The 19,598-nt window shown below is 38.2% G+C and overlaps 1 protein-coding gene and 1 long non-coding RNA gene across 2 annotated transcripts in view; both read left to right on the top strand.

The window, feature by feature from the left end:
* XKR6 (XK related 6) overlaps positions 1 to 19,598 on the top strand; it is a 304,492-nt gene that overhangs the window by 13,042 nt on the left and 271,852 nt on the right. The gene's annotated exons all lie outside the window — the stretch shown is intronic.
* The window catches only part of LOC309862730, a 75,559-nt gene continuing 65,512 nt past the window's right edge, over positions 9,552 to 19,598 (top strand). The window contains exon 1 of the long non-coding RNA XR_014310676.1: positions 9,552 to 10,099. This is a non-coding gene — a long non-coding RNA (uncharacterized lncRNA). The remainder of the gene's footprint in view (positions 10,100 to 19,598) is intronic.

Here is a 19,598-nt window from a genome sequence, read left to right as displayed (position 1 = left end):
GCTTTTTTCCCTCGTGATATTGAGTTTTGCAGAGTCTAGGCCAGTTCTCGTATGTTCTATATTTTGGATTGCTTAATTGTTTTTTCCAAGAGTAGTCTGACATGTTTTCTGGATAAACTTGAAGATGCATCTAGGTGCTTGGTTTTATTCAGTTTATGTATTTTCACCCAAAATACTGCTTCCTGCTTCTTATTTGCATCATATATTCAATGATGGTACCTGATTTGTTGCATTTTTAGTGGTGCGAAGTTTTATCTCCTGATTAAGATCCTGACGGCCAGATTTTTCTGTATAAAGGTATATTTTCCCTTTTGCAATCAGTAATTCATGGGGTGGTGTCAAGTGTTCTGTTTCCTAGCAACCTTTTACTTACTGGCATTAGCCATTGAGAATCCCTGTTGGTGTGAGGTGGGATTTGTATTTTAAATAAGCTCCCTAACAGTTCTTACTGTCTTTATTTTTAATTATTTGTTTATTTTTAAAAAGATTTTATTTATTTATTTGAGAGAGAAAGACAGTGAGAACATGAGAACATGAGGGGAAGGGCAGAGGGAGAAGCAGATTCCCCTGTGGAGCTGCAAGCCTGACTTCCCTGGGCTCCATCCCAGGACTCTGAGATCCTGACCTGGGCTGAAATTAGACACTTAATCCGTTGAGCCACCCAGGCAACCTTCTTACCTTCTTTAAAGTTTGAGAGCCATTGCTCTTGTGGAATCAGTACCTGGGAGTAAAAAAACAAAAATCTGTCCTGAGGAAGTTAGTATATGACTATCAGCCCTGATTGGTTTTCAGTGGGTTGTCAGTAGACAGAGTTTAAGTGCTGTTAGTTTTGGAGTAACAAAATTAAATGTGTCTCTGTTTCTCATATGTAATAGCAATCAACTGAGGTAAAGACTAACAGAGATCTGTATAAACTATTAGTATGTATGACTAAAATTAAAGGAGGGTGGAGGAGGGGTAGAGAAATTTCTAAGGAGGAAAGGAAACTGTATTGAATATCATGTTTTTACAAATACTGTCTCATTTAAATTTTCATGAGCTTGTTTTACAGATGAAGAAATAGGTTTAGAAAGGATAAGTAATCTGAATTACTAGTAACTAACTGGAGAAAGTTTTGAAGGCAGAGCTCAAATGATGCTGATGGCAAAAATATGTGCAGTTTTCTTCATGAGATTTTTCTTGTAATGATCAGAAGTCTCTTCTAATTAATTAGTTTGCTTTACTTTTGGACTTTGCTTTACTTTGGACTTAGCTTTTTCCAAGTGGAGGAATGATATTCTTGAACCACTGGGGCCTCTTGATGTAAAGCTAAGGTCTTCTGAGACTGCTGATTTCTAGTGTAATGTATTAAACTCTGCGGTGAGTGAGGTAGGCAGTTAGTTGATTGTAACTGCTAATGTGATTCAGGCAGCTGAATAGTGCCATTAGGTGTATATCCTTAGGAAATTATTTTCTGAACTTCACCCCAATGTCTTTCTCAAAGCAGATGCATCTTCCATCCCTGTGATTTCCACATTACAGAAAGGACTGTGTAAGGTTGGCCACACCTTGTTGGCCCCTCTTTATCTTTGAAGGTCCCACCTAATGCTGGACCCATATGTTGGTTCATTGGCAGCCCATTGGTCACCAAGAGCAGCAGCTTTTAAAATATCTGAGGTTATCAAGCATTTGTTTCCAAACTTTGGCTGTGCATTGGAATCACCTGGGAGTTGGATATTTGAGTACCATCATTACATATTATGATCCAGTAGGTCTGGGAGGGCCTTGGAATCTCTGTAGTTAAAGAGCCTGTGTGTTCACAAAGTTCCTCCAGCAGTTCACAGAGATGAGAACCACAGTTGGGTAGGCTGTTGTTGTTGTTGTTTTAAGATTTTAGTTACTTATTTGACAGAGAGATCACAAGTAGACAGAGAGGCAGGCAGAGAGAGAGGGGGAAGCAGGCTCCCTGCCAAGCATAGAGCCTAATGTGGGGCTTGATTCCAGGACCCTGAGATCACGACCCAAGCTGAAGGCAGAGACCCAACCCACTGAGCCATCCAGGCGCCCCAATAGGCTGTTTTTAAACCAGTATTTGCCGTGGTAGTTTGCAAGTGGAAGGAGTTTCTGTTAGAATCACTTGGGAGATTTGTTATACACTTAAATAGTGGGCATACTAGATCTAGAGGGGTGGAATGTATAAAGGAACACACCAGTATTTAAACAGTCTCTGATTGGACCTTACTCTTAGTTGGAATGGGTTGGTGAAAGTGTGTATCAATCAAATTGTAGCTAGATTTGCCACATATTGTGGCATACGGATTGCCATATACTAAAGATTTAGAATATTGTAAATACATTTAACATTAAAACTGTATGACATATACTTGAATATTCCTTTGATTCAAAAGCTTCTTTGGAAGTTTGAAGTACTTCAGAATCTTTATTAACATGAATTACCACTGCTGGTGTTCCAGAAGTGACAGTTTAGAATGGTGGTGGGGAGATTGATATTCTCTCCAGAGTGAATTTCATGTCTTGAATTTTCAGAAATGTTCTATTTGTTGAAATCAATGCCAAGGATGGGATTCCTAAAAAGAAACTGGTGAACAAAAGGGGATAAATGATCTAAAAGGTATTAAGTGGGTGTCATTAGAGACAGGACTGAAGGAAGCAGAGAAGAAAAATTACCAAACTACATTTTGCTTGATAGATTTGTGGGTAGAGGGTAGATAACTAGAGGAGAGGATAGGAAGAGGTCCTGCAGTGTTTTATAATGTTGGTAGGATATCAGTACAGTGAATCAGCAAGGACACCTAAAATCTGCACATACCCAGATGTGCAGATCCATCTAGGGGTACTGTGGGCTCCATCTAGGAGTGTACTGTGGCGGGGTGAGAAAACTTAGGCTCCTTGTAACTGGGAAGCTTGGGGTCAGAAATCCCAGGGGAGTCAATGGCTGGCAGAGATGGGACATGGAGTATAATGGGCACGCACAGTGTAGATGGGACTGGATCCTCTGATTTGGGATCAAAATGAGCAAAACTCTCAAATCTTTCATTTTGCTTTGTTATAAGGAATGCAGCTTGGAGTGGTCAACTAAATAGCAGTTCTAAAGAGCCATGTCTATGGAGGATGCTGCCATTTTTCCACCTCAAGGCAGTTTTCATCAAAGCTGACTCTGAAGAAAAAGATTATGCCTTCTAAAAAGGAAATTATATTTGCAAAATGTAAGCACTTTCAAATGGTTTTGCTTAGACCTAGTAGGTGATGGTGTACGTTTGTGTTGAAAGAAAGGAGAAACTACCTAAAGGATTTATTACTCTTTTTGCAGATTAAACAAAAGTTGTTAAAACGAAGCTGAAGTTAAAAGCAATTACGTGGTAAATTTGGGAGAGTTAATATATGTTTGTAGCATTGGTGGACTGTATTTATGGTTTTCACTATTTGATAGGGCCCACAGAAATTTTAGGTGGTTTTTTAGATGTAGAAGTCTGGGATTAAATGAAATGGTGTTTGTCAGGCGTGTTTAAGGATTTTGGATGGGGGCACCGTGAAGTTGGATTGTGTCATTTTGCCTGTTTGCTTGGCATGTGTAGTTCAGTATATCAATTAGTGGTATGTTCATATCTAATGTAACGTGATACATACATTCCTAAAAAACCTCTCATTCTGTAAAAATTTATGCACTAAAACTATCAGCTGTGGAAAAAAAATAGTATTAAGGCTAGACTACTTAAGACTATGAAACTTTGTAACCAGAGCACTAACAAAAGCACCAGCACAGTAGTATAGGTGACATTTGTACTCCATACCGAGATGATTCTTAGCATTTTATCCTGGGACATGTTTATCTTTTATATGTAGATTCTTGTGGCTACTGGCTTCTACTGGAGGCCGGTTTCACCATAATTAAAACTCTCATGTAAGGTGTAAGCTTCTCGTGTGTTCACATCACAAGGTAGTGATAAGCATGATGGGTACTGAAGCCACTAAAGCAACCACCACTGTTTGTACCAAAGAAGGTAAGACTTTGGTAAGAGTCTCACCAGTTTTCTTAAAGTCTTCATTTTGTTTTTCCTTCCATGTTTTTCTCATGATTTGTGAAAAATCTTGCCCTTGATAGCTTCAAAACATTAACCTGCTGGGAAGAATCAACTCATGAACCAACACTACTTTACCTTTACACTATTGACATTCCCATTTTGCCAGTCAAATGTGATGGAATCCGTGTTACAGAAGCATGCATTTTGCCATCACTTACATATTTTTGAATCTGTGATGCTATCAAGATACAGCTCTTGAAAATACGAAGGTTCTACTGTTTTTGGAAATTTCTAGTTTTGGAGATACCAGTGTTTCAAGGTTAAATGATCTTTATTACCCTTCTCATGCTTTTTTGGCCCTTACATATAATAAAGAAGAGAAGAGGGTCTATTTTAATCCATTTGAAAATTTCTGTTTCTGGAATAGGCTTTGGATAGAATGTGGTAATGTCTTCATGCTGCATCATTTGAACTACACATGTGGAGCAGGAATGCTTTTACATTTTGGTTCATTTGAGATGTGGTTATAGTGAGCTCTTAAATTAAAATTCATCTGAGCATACAGTAAACAGAAAAAGAAGCAACAGTAGCCAGTTGTCAAGGAAAAGACTGATGGCTAGAATAAACAGGCGGCTTTCAGCAATATAAACATTCTGTTTTCATAGAGTTTTGTTTTTTTTTTTAAGGATGATTGGGAGAATTTCTAAATTAAGTAGAAGTTAGTTAAATGTGAAAGGCAGCAAATATACAACATTTATGTTAATGACTGTTACAGCTTGTTTCCTCAGTAACTGTAGTAACAAAAATTTCAGTGGCTTAACACAATAGAGATGTATTGTCTTCTGTGGGTGGTTTTGACTGATAGTGGCTTTGACACCTTTAGGGACTCAATCTTCTCAGCATTGAGCCAGTGAAAGGATAGAGAATATGGAGAAAGCATAATTCCTTCCTAAAAGCCCTACCTTGAAGTGACACATATCACTTGTGCTTGATAGTCTCCTGTGAAGAACTAGCCCTGGGACTGTAACCACATCAGAGGAGGCTGGGAAATGTAGCCCTGCCCAGGCAACAGCTTTGTACCCCAGAAGAGGAAGCGTACTTTTGGGCTGACAGACTCAGAAAGAAAGAATTTTATGCTTAGACCAGATACCCTTCAGATTAATGGTGTGTGTGTGTGTGTGTGTGTGTGTGATGTAAATTAATATTGATTAAAGTATAGAAGAGACAATTTTAGAACTTTGATTTATGTTTTAATTCAGTATTTTAGGATTTGTGAGGCATGTCAGGCCTCTGTCTCATTACACCCTTTAAAAATGTAAAAACCAATAAACTGAGGGCTGCTGGGTGCTGGGGGCAGGGAGGGATAGGTTGGATAGGTTATGGACATTGGGGAGGGTTGAGTGCTGTGAATTGTGTGAGACTGTTGATTCACAGACCTGAACCTCTGGGGCAAATAATACATTATATGTTAATAAAATAAATAAATAAAAATTAAAAAAAAAAGACAAATTCGAAAAAGCACAATAAACTGTCATTGGTGCATGCAAAAGAAAATGTAAAAACCATCTGTAGCCTGAGGGTCATATAAAAACAAGCCAACCCTTCCTTTAATTGGTTAGGTAAAATAAGTAACTATTTAAATTAACCTTTAAAAATAACTAAGTTCAGATGTTTTAAGTATGATCCATATTAAATATACTAAATTGAAATATAATGAAATAATACAACTAGAGCTTTAAATAATGTTTTTTCAGGTGAAGTTTAGTTGAAGCAAAAATGGTCCTCATAAACTAAAAAATTGGGGGGCCCTATATCTAACCCTTGGCAGTGTTTCAAGTTTTAAAAAATAGTTCTTCTGATTTAGGACAGTTTGGGGTCTCAGTAAGTTAGCACAGCTGATGCAACTTGAGTAAAGCCATGTCCTGCCAATTTGGGGGAACTTTTTGGGCACTGCTCCCCTATAAGAACCCCTGAAAGTCACTTGTTTTTCATCTGTTAATTGTAGAGACCTAAATATATGTGTAAAATTCATGCTTAGATTTGGAATTTTATGCTAAACCTTTATATTACTAAATTTCTAGATTCTGTTTGTTAATAACCACTGGGGATGGATTAAAACTAAAAATTCCTTACAAAGTTGTTGAAGTGTCTAAATATAATTCAGTGTAAAACTCCAACTAAAATGTTTTCATCAAAGCATGTCAGTATGTTTTATAAGTTCTTATTGAAATCCATAAAATATTTTAAAGATAGAACCTATTACTCTGGTATTGAAGGTTTAACAGTCAACTGGTGTACGATACTTATTCTTTTAATTCCAAATATTATTTAGGTTACATTTTCTGATATTCTTTTTTTAAAGATTTATTATTTATTTTAGAGAGAGCAAGTGTGAGCAGGGGAGGGCTGAAGGAGAGGGAGAGACAATCCCAAACTCCACTCTTAGCAAAGAGCCCTATGCAGGGGATCCCAGGACCCTGAGATCATGACCTGAGGCAAAATCAGGAGTTGGCCTCTTAACTGACTGACCCAGAAGCCCCTCTAGTATTCTGCCTTTAAAAATTAGGTTACTAAAACATTAAAATAATTAATATATGTTTCATTTAGAGGCTTTTTGATAGTTAAAGTTCCTCCACATAATATTACCACCTGTTGAGATTGTATGGGAGTCTAGATAAAGTTCCTTGTTTTTCCTACAAAGCCAGCATCTGTCACCTGTATGGCTAAGTAATTAATATCTTCTCAGACTATTATACTTGAGTGATAAAACTGCAAATTAGAATTAGAATAAAAACTATACACTAAAACCTTTAGCAGAAGCTATATATGGTGTTACAGGTCAGCTGCGCATTATGTGAGATAAAATTTCTGTCCTGTTGATCTTACTAATATAATTTTAATACTTTCAGTATATTTATTTATATTATCTGGAATTGGTTTAGTTTTTTCCTCCCACTATTTTGTCCATTGTAGCCAAGTGATATTACCCAGATTGCAAACAGACCTGATTCCCCAGTATTGTATAAAAGCCACTGGGTGACCCTGTCTGAGCTTGATCAAAATAAGTACTGTCATATCCATGCATTCTAGAATGTAATACTGCTGCAGATGTTATCATGCTTACACAGTGTTTAAAAGCTTACTCATAAACCTTTTCAGTTTTTAATTCATACGTTCACTTTTGGGTGGACTCTGCAAAATTATACTTAGTGGCATTATAGAAATGTTAACACAGATCTTAGGGAACTCTTGTCAAGGCCAAATAAACAATGAATTCACATAATATTCTCGATTGACACAGATATAATCTTGAATATGATTAAGAAAAACAACAAATAACACCTCACACCCATTAGAATAGCTACAGTAAAAAAAAACAAAACAAACAAACACAAAACCAATAAAGATAACAATGAAGCAAATGACAAGTATTGGTGAGGATGTGGAGAAACTGGGACCCTTGTGTGCTCTTGGGAATATAAAATAGTGCAACCATATGGAAAACAGTATGGTGGCTCCTTAGAAAATTAAATGTAGATTTATATGTGATTGAGCAATTACATTATATACCCAAAAGAACTGAATACAGGGACTCAAAGAGAGATTTGTACACCTATGTTCATAGCAGTGTTATTTATAATAGCCAAAGATGGAAGCAGGCCCAGTGTCCATGGATGGATGAATGGATAAGGAAAATGTAGCATGTACATAGAATATTACTCAGCCTGACGTTACTCAGCCTGACAAAGGAAGGAAAAGCTGACACATGCTACAATGTGGACGAACCTTGCGGACATTATCCTAAGTGACATAAGCCAGTAACAAAAGGATGGATACTACCTGATTCCAATTCTGTGAAGAACCTAGATGGTACAATTCACAGAGATAGAAAGTAGAGTGGTTAAGAGCTTGGGGGGAAGGAGGAATAGGAAATTAGGTACACTTTCAGTTTGGGAAGATGAAGAGAGTTCTGTGGATGGGTGGTGGTTGCACAGCACCATGAATATATTTCGCACTGCTGTACACTTAAAAATGGTTAAGGTGGTAAATTTTATGTTAAGTGTATTTTGCCACAGTTAAAAATAAAATCAACAAACCTTTCAGATATTTTCATTTTTTTCCTAGGCTTACAACTTAAAGCGTAGAAACAAATGAACAAACAAAATCTTTTTTTCTTCCTCATCCAGGACTGTTGCCAGTTTAAAAACCAAAAACAATACTGATGCTGTCCTCGCCATCCCGTTCAGCTATGGCATATGTCTTATTAGTGTTTTAGCCAGACTGTCCAGCTGGCAACTAGTCTTACTTGTCTTACCTAAAAATATTTAAAAATTGGTCACGTCCATAACACAGTGTGATCATTGATAGGTATAAAGTTAATCCTACTGTTATCTTCCATGGTGACACCTGTAATGTCAAATTTGAAAAAGAGTACCCCAGTGTTATGAAATCTGAAATTACTCCAGTAAAAAGTGGGTCGTATTTTAAATCAAAAGAGTACTTTTCCAAATTCTTCCTCCTATGGCATGACCTATGGGCATGAGGCTCAGCACTGCCTAATGAGGGCTGAGGGTGTCAGTAAAGCCTTCAGAGCATGCCTTCTAGAGCCCATGTGATTGGTTTCAAGCTTACCTCAAACAAACTTGGGCAATTATTTAACCTCTCTATTTCTGAGTTCCCTCATAGGTAGAATACTGCTTATTTTGGGTATAAAGATTAGGAACAGTTTTATGAAGGTTTATAATTAGTAGCAAATACATGTGAAGTCTGAGAATAGCACTTGATATATAGTAAGTGCTCACTTAAATAAGTGTTTGATATTTACAGCTTTTTCTGCCTGGCCCAGAGTATTGAGGACTGTTCTTATCATCGATAAGTTGTTCTACCTGGCCAAATTTTCCTCCTTTATTGGTTATCCAACCCTCTTTCTATACCTATCAAAGTACCTTGCTTAGGTGTTCATAGTAAATTCTCCAAATAAAGATATAATAATGCTAAAATAGTTATAAATATGTATTAATAGGTTCTTTTTTATTAACATATGTTGTATTATTTGTTTCAGGGGTACAGGTTTGTGGTTCATTAGTTTACACAATTCATAGCACTCACCATAACACATACCTTCCCCAATGTCCATAAATGCCTGTTCTTATTGTAAGTGAAGCCAAGGAGAAAACGATAGTCACTTTGTAATTTATTTACCTTTGATAAATGCTGGTATAAAACTTGGGTTATGTATATTCAAGAATAATGTTAGGCAGGCATGTTTTCTGATATAAAAGTCAGAAACATCTAGCACCAAAAATATCTAAAATGTGAGATTTTTTTTTTTTTAAAGATTTTATTTATTTGACAGAGAGAGATCACAAGTAGGCAGAGAGGCAGGCAGAGAGAGAGAGGAGGAAGCAGGCTCCCTGCTGAGGGCTGAGCAGAGAACCCGATGCGGGACTCGATCCCAGGACTCTTGAGATCATGACCTGAGCCGAAGGCAGTGGCTTAACCCACTGAGCCACCCAGGCGCCCCTAAAATGTGAGATTTTTTTAAGAAAAAAATATTGTGGCACCTGGCTGGCTCGGTCACTGGAGCATGTGACTCTTGATCTTGGGGTTGTAGGTTTGAGTCCCACACTGGAGTATAGAGATTACTTTTTAAAAAAGTAGATTCTTTAAAAAAAAAATACTGTAAAATACTATCATGCACGTATAAACTTTTGATGGAAAAAGAGCTCATCACCCTTCAGTTGATAAGGAGAATATTTGTGTATAAATGGTTTAACTATGCTGCAACCCTCCAAAATCCTCTCAGCAAAGAAGGATGTTAACCAGCCATTTTGCAACCTTTGCAAACAACATTATTGACAGATCTTACTTCTCTGAATCTGCTACGGCTGGATCGAAGATCTTCGGTGGCCCTTCTTCAGTCACAGAACATACCCCAAACTTTTAGATCGTATCTTGGAGACTTTTTGGTTATCACAGCTGGAAAGTACTGCTGGCATCAAGGGGGTTGAAACAAAGGATGCTACTAAAGATTCTGCAGTGCACAGGACAGTTCTCTGCAAGAAAGAGTTAAGTATGTAAGTCTAAAACTTAGAGAACCAATGTTGAGAAACCCCCACCTCGTCAGCCCTTTGTATTGTTCTGTTCAAATTCTAGCAATTTTTTATTATCTCTTTTAATTGTTACTTCTTCCATGAAAATGGATTCAGGTCTGTCCAGATTCTTGACTGTGAACTTTGTTAGGGAAAGTGCTTTTGGTATTTAGAATTTTGATTTTTTATCTTATTTATAATTTGTTCTTCTCTCCCTTAGTCCTTGAAGAATAGGTTCTATGTCTAATTTGTACTTATTTTTTTTGCAAAGAAATTTCTATATAGTAAAGTGTGCTGCTTGTTTTAAAGAATAAACAAACCTGGCATTAAATAAAGTATTACATGGTGTTGACACAGGGCAACTAAGCCACATGCAACTGAATGATAGATATGAGTACATCGGAAGATGGGTATGAAAAGGAGTCTCTGAACATGCAGCCTGAGTTGGGCTTCAGTGGTGTTGAAGGGGACTTCAGCACCAGGTGATGCAAATATAAGTCTAAGTACACACACGTGCACACACATATGAAATATCTTCATTCTAAGGCTGCGAACTTGGGTTTGCTTGTGACCGTTGCTTAGGGTCTGGTTGGCTCAGGTGGTTGGTTTGAATTGGTTGCCTTTGAAATCTTAAATGAACTAGAAGTATACAGTGGCTTATTTTGTTTTCTGTGTTTGGTGGCTAAAGTCTAGGTGTCCAGTAGGAATTAGTAAGTTAATAATCAGTTATTTGTTTTTTTATGAAAGAGGCATCTGTTAACTTGTAGTCCTATCAGCATTGTTTGGGTTTTCTCCAGCCTGATGCCTGTCTTTGGGCTACTGGACTCCTGTGGGCTCAGACAGAACCAAAGCCAGTCAGAAAATGGAGAATTAAAGAAGGAAGTGTTTACTTTAGCAATTTTCTTTAAGGGCTTTGTCTCAATTTTATTTATAGCCTAAATGACAGTAAAACTAGAAGTTTTCTATTTGACCCAAGCTCTTCTCAGTTCTTATTATTTTTAACTTTTCAGATGTTAGTACTTAAAAATTCATTTTTGGTGTGCCTGGGTGACTCAGCTGGTTAAGCGTCTGCCTTCGGCTCTGGTCATGACCCCTGGTCCTGGGATTGAGCTTCACATCCGACTCCCTGTCCAGTGGGGAGCCTGTTCTCTCTCTTCCTCTGCAGTTCCCTCTGCTGTTTCCCTGCTTGTGCATACATGCTCTGTCTGTCAAATAAATAAAATCTTTAAAAATTTTTTCTTCTTTTTTTAGTAGATTTTTTTTTAATGCTTGGGAAATTTTGCATCCTTTTTTTCCTCCCCCAAGTTTAATGTGTATGTACTAAAGTTTCTTTTTGGTTATACTCTTTCATAAGTACTTGTTGGCCACCTGAAGTCACAGAAGTAAGACGATTAAATGAAGTCATCCATTTTTTTGGCCCATTTGTAATTTTGCAAAGTTTATAATATTCTTGAGGTTGCTGCAGGTCAATCTCAGAGCTGATAAACTTTCAAAAGATTATACCAGAGTAGACTGATCAATTGTTGAACATGCGAAATTATTGATTTGACCAGAATACATGTCTGTGGCCTGTTTTCAGTGAGTAATAGTGTCAATTAGATTAACTTCTTTCTTCATAGGGTGGTTTCCTGCTGCTGCCTGTTGATTGGAACACCCAGTTTCCACCCAGCCTCTGGCGTAGTACCCGGCTGTCTGTGCTATGCCCTGATCTCTTGCCTCTATCATAAAACAAAGTATGATGGGATCAGTTCTGTGTAGTTCACGGTACAGAACGACTACGGACTTCAGGCTTTTTATGTCAGAGAGCCCTCAGTTGGGTGGTATCTTGGAATCTATGGTAGACCATTGAATTAGTTTCTTCCTAAGACTGCTGAGACAAAGTATCACAAACTGGGTGGCTGCAGACAACAGGAACTTATTCTCTCACCTTTCTGCAGACAAGTCTGGAACCAAGGTGTCAGAAGGGCCCTGATCCTCCTGAGCCTGGCTGGAATGGGTCCTTGTCTATTCCTAGCTCCTGGGGGCAGCAGCCAGTCCTCAACCTCCAACTGTATAACTTTTTTACCTGCTTTCATTGTCACATCGTATTCTTCCCTCTATTTCTGGGTCCAAATTTTTCCTTTCCTTATAAGGACATCAGTCATATTGGGTTAGAGCCCAGCCTACTCTAGTATGACCCCATCTTCACGTATCACATTTGCAACTGCCCTGGTCCAAATAGGTCATATTTTGAGATCCTGGTGGTTAGGACTCAACATGTCTTTTGAAGGTACACAGTTCAACCTGTGACACCCAGGCCTTTAGCATAGTGAGTTTTAAAATTGTCTTTCATCGTCAGTTTAAGAATACTCCGTGTGTGTATAGGTCACTCTTCAGATAAGGGTATTAGATGTTGATGACAGTATGCTGTAATGAAGGTTATGAAATAGGTCAGTCTGCAGCTTCATGCTGTAACCAGAGCAGATTGGTAGGGCTTCGTTATGCATTACTTTAATCCTGTGTAGATAATGCCTTTCTCTCGTTTCTGTCGTGCCATAGGCTTAGGCTTTGTAACAGAATCCTGGGTTCTCAGAGCCATAGTTTGCCCACTGGTGGAATGAGAACTCCGCCTCTCTGGTAGGGTTATTCAGGGTTTGGAGGAGATGATGTTGGCATCGTATCTGGCACACATGGCGTGTTTGCTCTGTGGGAGTTGCCCTTTCCTCCTCTCCATCTTCTCTTAGCCTTGGCCATGCTGAAAGTGGCTGTCAGTGGAGCAGCTGGAGTCCATTGTGCTGCCAGCAGTAACATCTTGTTGCCAGTGGTGCCAGACTTTGCCCAGGGTTGAACTGCCTAAAAATAGTAACCAAGAAGACGGCCAGAGGAGGTCTCTTACTCCAATTCAGAGGCTGTATGGGGGTTTTTTTGAGAGAGGTACACCTTACCATGATGCACTGATTGCTTGTGGAGCTCGGTCCCAGTGGGTGCAATGCTGTGTGGCTCCATGACACCCAGGGGGTCGAATGCATCTGCCTTCTCACCCCGGTTTTTAAATAGTCTTGGATTTGGGGATGGCAGGGAGTTCTGTGGGACAGTACCTGAATGTTTCAGAATAGACTTTGATGAGAAATTTGGTTTGACATGTTTTTATAAAAGTATATACATTTATTTAATCAGTAAAGGGATAACAGAGTAAAATTGCCAGTTTACCAGCTTATATTGAAACCATTTCTTACCCTTCCAAGTATCAATATTATGCTTAAGTTTTCTTTTGGGGGAATTTATTCTTGACCTAGTAAATATACCAGACGCTTGCTTATCATCTACCATGTTATGCCAGTGTACTCAGCTTACCCTCAGTTTCTGATTCTGTAAATTGAAAATGAGAGTACCGAGAAGAGTAAATGAAAGAAGATGGGATTGGGAGGGAGACAAACCATAAGTGACTCTTAATCTCACAAAACAAACTGAGGGTTGCTGGGGGGAGGGGGTTTGGGAGAAGGGGGTGGTATTATGGACATTGGGGAGGGTATGTGTTTTGGTGAGTGCTGTGAAGTGTGTAAACCTGGTGATTCACAGACCTGTACCCCTGGGGATAAAAATATATGTTTTTAAAAAATAAAAAATTATATTTAAAAAAAAATGAGAGTACCTATTTTATTAATTTTTTAAAGATTTTTATTTATTTCTTTGAGATAGAGAGGGCACAAGTGGAGAGGAAGGCCAGAGGGAGAGGAGAAGCAAACTCCCCACTGAGCAGGGAGCCCAGTGTGGGTCTCGATCCCACGACCCTGGTATCATGACCTGAGCCGAAAGCAGATGCCTAATCAAATGAGCCACCCAGGCAGCCCTTATCTTGTTAATCTTAAAACAATTATAAGCATCAGAACAAGATTTAGACATGTTGGTCAATTGGATTTAGATCATTTCTCAGATTTATTTCAGTTATGAGATGCTTCAATTTTTTGAAATCGGATAGCTTATTAAAGTGCTTTAAAGAAGCTAAGTATGTAGAGCAGTGATACGATCAGTTTGGAAACACTGGGCATACAAGTTGGAAACCTTGTAAAATGAGTTTTACAAGGTTGGTCATTTTTTAAACCTTTGGAATAGTGCATTATGCAGCCCCTCTCTCGGGGGTCAGAAATTAATATTAATCTGTCAGGCTTTAAATGCAAACAGCTCTTCTCTAATTTTTTGAGAAGGACGAAGTTGCAAACCTGTATTTTTGTAGTGGCGTAATGCTATCTCAGCAGTCAGAAAAGATCATGAAAAATGCTGATGAGCGCTGTTGATAGATACTGTTGACAGACTGCTGAAGGTACAGTGATTATGTTGAGATGTCATTGGTCTGGTAGGCAAGGAAAACATACTGGACAAGGTTTTAATAATCCTGTGTTGCTTTCAATGTGAAATAATGATCTTCAAGTAGATAGTCAAAGTTCAAAAAAATTTTTTTTGAGAACCTACTACAGAGGGATCTGAGGACTAGATCTTGCAAACAAATTCTATTCCCTTTTAACTCCTGTATTTCAATAAAATCAATTGTCACTCACTTAGTTTAAAAAGTAGGAAGGGGATCCTAATACTTACAAATTACTGTAGAACTTTGGTTAAGTATTCTCCTTTCTAGAATGTGGCTTTGAGGTGTTTGAGAGGTGGAAAGAGCCTTTGGTGGTTCTTTCTCTTCTGCCTCACTGGAGAGTGGGAAGGAAGGGAGCTAATGGAGAGAGCTTTGGGACTTGCTCAGGAGACTGACTGTAGGTGAGAGTGGGAATTGGAAGGCTAAGGGCAGGGTCTCTACCCTGTAAGTCAGTGTAACCTCAATGGATTAATAAGCAACCAAATGAAGGCACTTTGTGTTCTCAGCTATAGTCACATCCGCTTTGTTCCTTGAATCAAAGGAAGGAACAGAATGTCTAATTATAATAATCTTCTAATAATTATAATATTTTGCATTCATTTTCTTTTAAAAATCTATTTGAGTAACTACTAGCCTTCAGAAGATGTTGGAAAATAGTATTTAGGCAGCAGCTGGCAGCTACCAGTGTTGGAGTCTGTGCAGTGCTCGGCTCGTAAAAGATTTCATTAGTTGGACATATACTTTGATTTCCTTATTGTGGCACGAGTACATTCTCTTGAGCAGCTGCTTTGGAGAGCAATGTACAATAAACATTTCTACACTTGTTTTAAATATGTGGGTTTTGTTGGAGTGTCACTTGCCATCTGGTAGAGAGAGGAGTGACTTACTGCTGGAGAGGAAGTGATTGGAATTCCTGCACGTGTTCCTAACGCAAGCTCAGGTTCCCTCTTCATTTCGCATCCACCGAGAGGAAAATTGACAGCTGTAATTATTTTGTTCCATCAAATCCTTCAGAAGAACTACATGTAGAATAGGATTTATAGAGATATGTTTTAAACTGTACCTAGTACCTGGTTAGTAGTTGTTTTAATTTGAAAGCAAATGTTTTTCATACATGTATTGAAACTTTACATTTTTAAACAAAAAATACTATAAACAAGTCAGACAAAAATACCGATATATATTTTAAAAAAAGTGAAAGTACCCTCCTCATCCCAAATCACCATCCTTAGGAAAGTGCTGCATTCATACCCTCCCCTCTCTTTTTTCCCCTATGTGCTATCAATTTACTAGGTACCAGAATGACTTATGAGTAGAATTATTCTAGTAGTGACTGTGGTTGCATCATAACTACATTGCTGTTTATACTAGTGATCACTCATTAGTTCTCTGGAGGCCTTGGGCGTTAAAAGGACTGATGAGGGTTGGCTGAGTAAAGGAAGACTCTGCTTCATCAGGGAAGTGGCCAGGAAGGGTCATTGTCCTTAATTGGAATACATGACTGGAAAAATTGCCATCACGATGACTAACTTACATTGAGGGTCTCTTAAGTGCAGGGCATTAAGTGCTTTACGTGTGTATTACTTACTGAATCCTCATAGCAACCCTGTGAGGTAAATACTGTTATCCCCATTTTAGAAATGTGGAAACTGAAGCCCTGAGAAGTGAGGAACTTGCCCAGTGTCATAGAGCTTAGTAAGAGATTCAGATTTAGCTGGTCTGGCTCCAGAATCACATTCTCACAATGTTGTGCCATCTTTTGGAAACACACGTATGTTCTCTGGAAGCTGTTACATTTTTAAAGCCTACCTTTTGGCCCAGGAATTAGGTGAATGGAAATTACAGATATGTTAATAACTTAAATACCAGAGAAGAAATTCTGTATAATTAATTAAATACATGACTTAAAACAATTCTACTGTTGGTAGACTGCTTGCAGGAATCCTCCTTCTGGTTTTGCTTTGTTAAAGTAAACGTTTTCCCCCATGAGTCTTTTGTAGTGTTTTATTCTGGATATTTTTCTTTGGAGCCTGCCTGCATTCTGGCTTTTGCTCCTGCTGAGTAGGCAAACATATCTAGAGGCAGCCATGGAGTAAAGGAAAAGAAAAGCTTTGCAATTTAAAATTGATTTATGTGGAAGCATTTTCTACGGTTCGAAAAAGAAAAAAAATCCTCCTGTCCTTTCTGTCTTGTCATCCTCAGTTATAGTCAACCAAACCCATTTTATTTGGGAGGTAGGCATAAGTGTGTGGAAAGCACTCAGAGCAGGAGTTGAATACCACTGCGATAATCTGGTGACTTCCATGAGAAGCTCTATTGTTGAGAAAGTGTACTGGTGTGAAAGTATAATGTGGAGGAGAAAACTCACGAAGGTGGTCAGACTGACCTAAAGTATGTGCTGTGTAGTGAAAGAATGGCATTTTGAGGGCCACAGCCCTTAATTTCTGATAATCTGTTGTGAGAGGTAAAGTGTCCCAGACTGATAACCCCACCCGCAAACCATTTTTTGAATTAGCTCTCTGTATGTGCCTGTGCATCTATCTTTGTGTTTGTGTGTTCATGTGGGCTTGTGTGCACCCTTAATTGTAGCACCACCTGAATTCTTAATGGCAGTTTTTGTTCTCAGGTGCCCTGTGTAGAGTTAACCTCTGCAATGAGCCATACTCCTGCAGTCCTTTCTTACTCATGCTCTTCTGTGTGCACAAGACATGTGACATTTTTAATAATACAGACTTCAGCAACTCAAGAATAACGCATATGAAGAGGACACAGTATTTTCTCAAATTTTCCTTGTAATTTCTAAACTAGAGTCAAGAATTCAAAGTTGCTAACCTAATCCTTAAGTTGGAAAAGCCATTATGAAGGGTGATAGAACAGAATGTTACTATTCTGTTGTCACAGTTGAGGTTAATGCGTATGTTCCTCTGTAAATTATTCAAATCTAGGAATATTTTCTAACATTGCAGAGACTTAAAATACAAACGGGTTTTGAGAAGCATTGTGTATATAGATGCTATTGTTTTTCCCCACTGAGACTTTGCTTCAGCACTTGAGATACGAGGATCAGAATGTCAAAAAGCAGCATTTATTTTTAGCAGCTTAAGATGTAATAGGCAATCATAAAATTTCCCCACTTTAAAGGGTATAATTCCATGTTTTTAATATAGTCACAGAGTTGTGCAACCATCACCACTATCTAGTTTTGGAACATTTTTCATCCCTCCAAAAAGAAACCCCGTGTCCATTCATTGTCAGTTACTTCCCATTTTCCCTTTTCCCCAGCCCCTTGGAACCATGAACATACTGCCTGTCTCTATAGAGTTCTGGACATTTCATATGGATAGAATCCTACCATACTTAGAATATATTGTCTTTTCTGACTGGCTTCTTTCACTTACACATATTGTTTCAAGGATCATCTGTAGAGTAGTCTCTATCAGCAGTCCATTTCAATTATGGCAGAATAATAGTTCATTGTCTGGATTTACTAGTTTGTTTATCCACCTATCAGTTGATGGACATTTGGGTTAGTTTCCACTATCTGACTGCTATGAATAGTGTGTTAGGTTTTTGTACGGATTGTATTTTTATTTCTCTTGGTCATGTCACCTAGGAGTGGACTTGCTGGGTCCTATGATAATTCTGTGTGTGACATTTTGAAGGACTGCATACATCAGTATGCTGGCACTATAAGTAATTCTTTGTTTAGTATAAGACATTATCTAAGGGCCAGGAGCTTGGTTAAGTCACTCTTATTTAAGACTTCCTTGGGACACTCACTAGTCACCCAGATCTAACATCATATCCAATTAGAAATTGCAGACTATTTTCATGCTTCTACAGGAGAAATTTTATTACATACATCTGTGAGATCATATAGATTCTGTTCTGTTGCTCTGCTTCTACATTAAAAAAGTTATTGTGGCAAAATATATGAACATAAAATCTATATTAACCATTTAAGATTTTTATCATTGTGATAAATATGCATAATGTAAATAACCATTGTGACTGTATGTATTTTTTTATTTTTTATAAACATATATTTTTATCCCCAGGGGTACAGGTCTGTGAATCACCAGGTTTACACACTTCACAGCACTCACCAAAGCACATACCCTCCCCAATGTCCATAATCCCACCCCCTTCTCCCAACACCCCTCCCCCCAGCAACCCTCAGTTTGTTTTGTGAGATTAAGAGTCACTTATGGTTTGTCTCCCTCCCAATTCCATCTTGTTTCATTGATTCTTCTTCTACCCACTTAAGCCCCCATGTTGCATCACCACTTCCTCATATCAGGGAGATCATATGATAGTTGTCTTTCTATGCTTGACTTATTTCGCTAAGCATGATACGCTCTAGTTCCATCCATGTTGTCGCAAATGGGAAGATTTCATTTCTTTTGATGGCTGCATAGTATTCCATTGTGTATATATACCACATCTTCTTGATCCATTCATCTGTTGACAGACATCTAGGTTCTTTCCATAGTTTGGCTATTGTGGACATTGCTGCTATAAACATTCGGGTGCACGTGCCCCTTTGGATCACTACGTTTGTATCTTTAGGGTAAATACCCGGTAGTGCAATTGCTGGGTCATAAGGCAGTTCTATTTTCAACATTTTGAGGAACCTCCATGCTGTTTTCCAGAGTGGCTGCACCAGTTTGCATTCCCATGTATGTATTTTTTATTGTAGTAAAATATGTGTAACAAGTTTTACCATCTTAGCCATTTTTAAAGTGTACAGTTCATACATCCACAGTGTTGTATAATCAGTACCACCATCCATCTCCAGAACTTTTTCATCATGCCAAAAAGAACCTTCATATCTATTCAACAATAATTACCTAATGCTCCTTTTTTCCAGTCCCTGGTTACCTCTTCTCCTTGTCTTTATGTGTTGGTCTGTTCTAGGTACCTCTTATAAGTAGAATCATACATTTATCATTTTGTGTCTGGCTTATTTCACTTAGCATATTTCTTAAGGTTCCTCTATCTTATATAGCATGTGTCAGAATTGCATTCCTTCTTAAAACTGAATAATAATTCACTATATAGACATACACAGTGTTGTATTTATCTGCTTGTCAGTTGATGGACATTTGGGTTGTTTCTACCTTTTGGCTTTTATGGATAATG

Source organism: Mustela nivalis, assembly GCF_964662115.1.
Source record: "Mustela nivalis genome assembly, chromosome: 4".
NCBI lineage: Eukaryota > Metazoa > Chordata > Mammalia > Carnivora > Mustelidae > Mustela > Mustela nivalis.
This window is presented reverse-complemented; position numbering and strand designations above follow the sequence as displayed.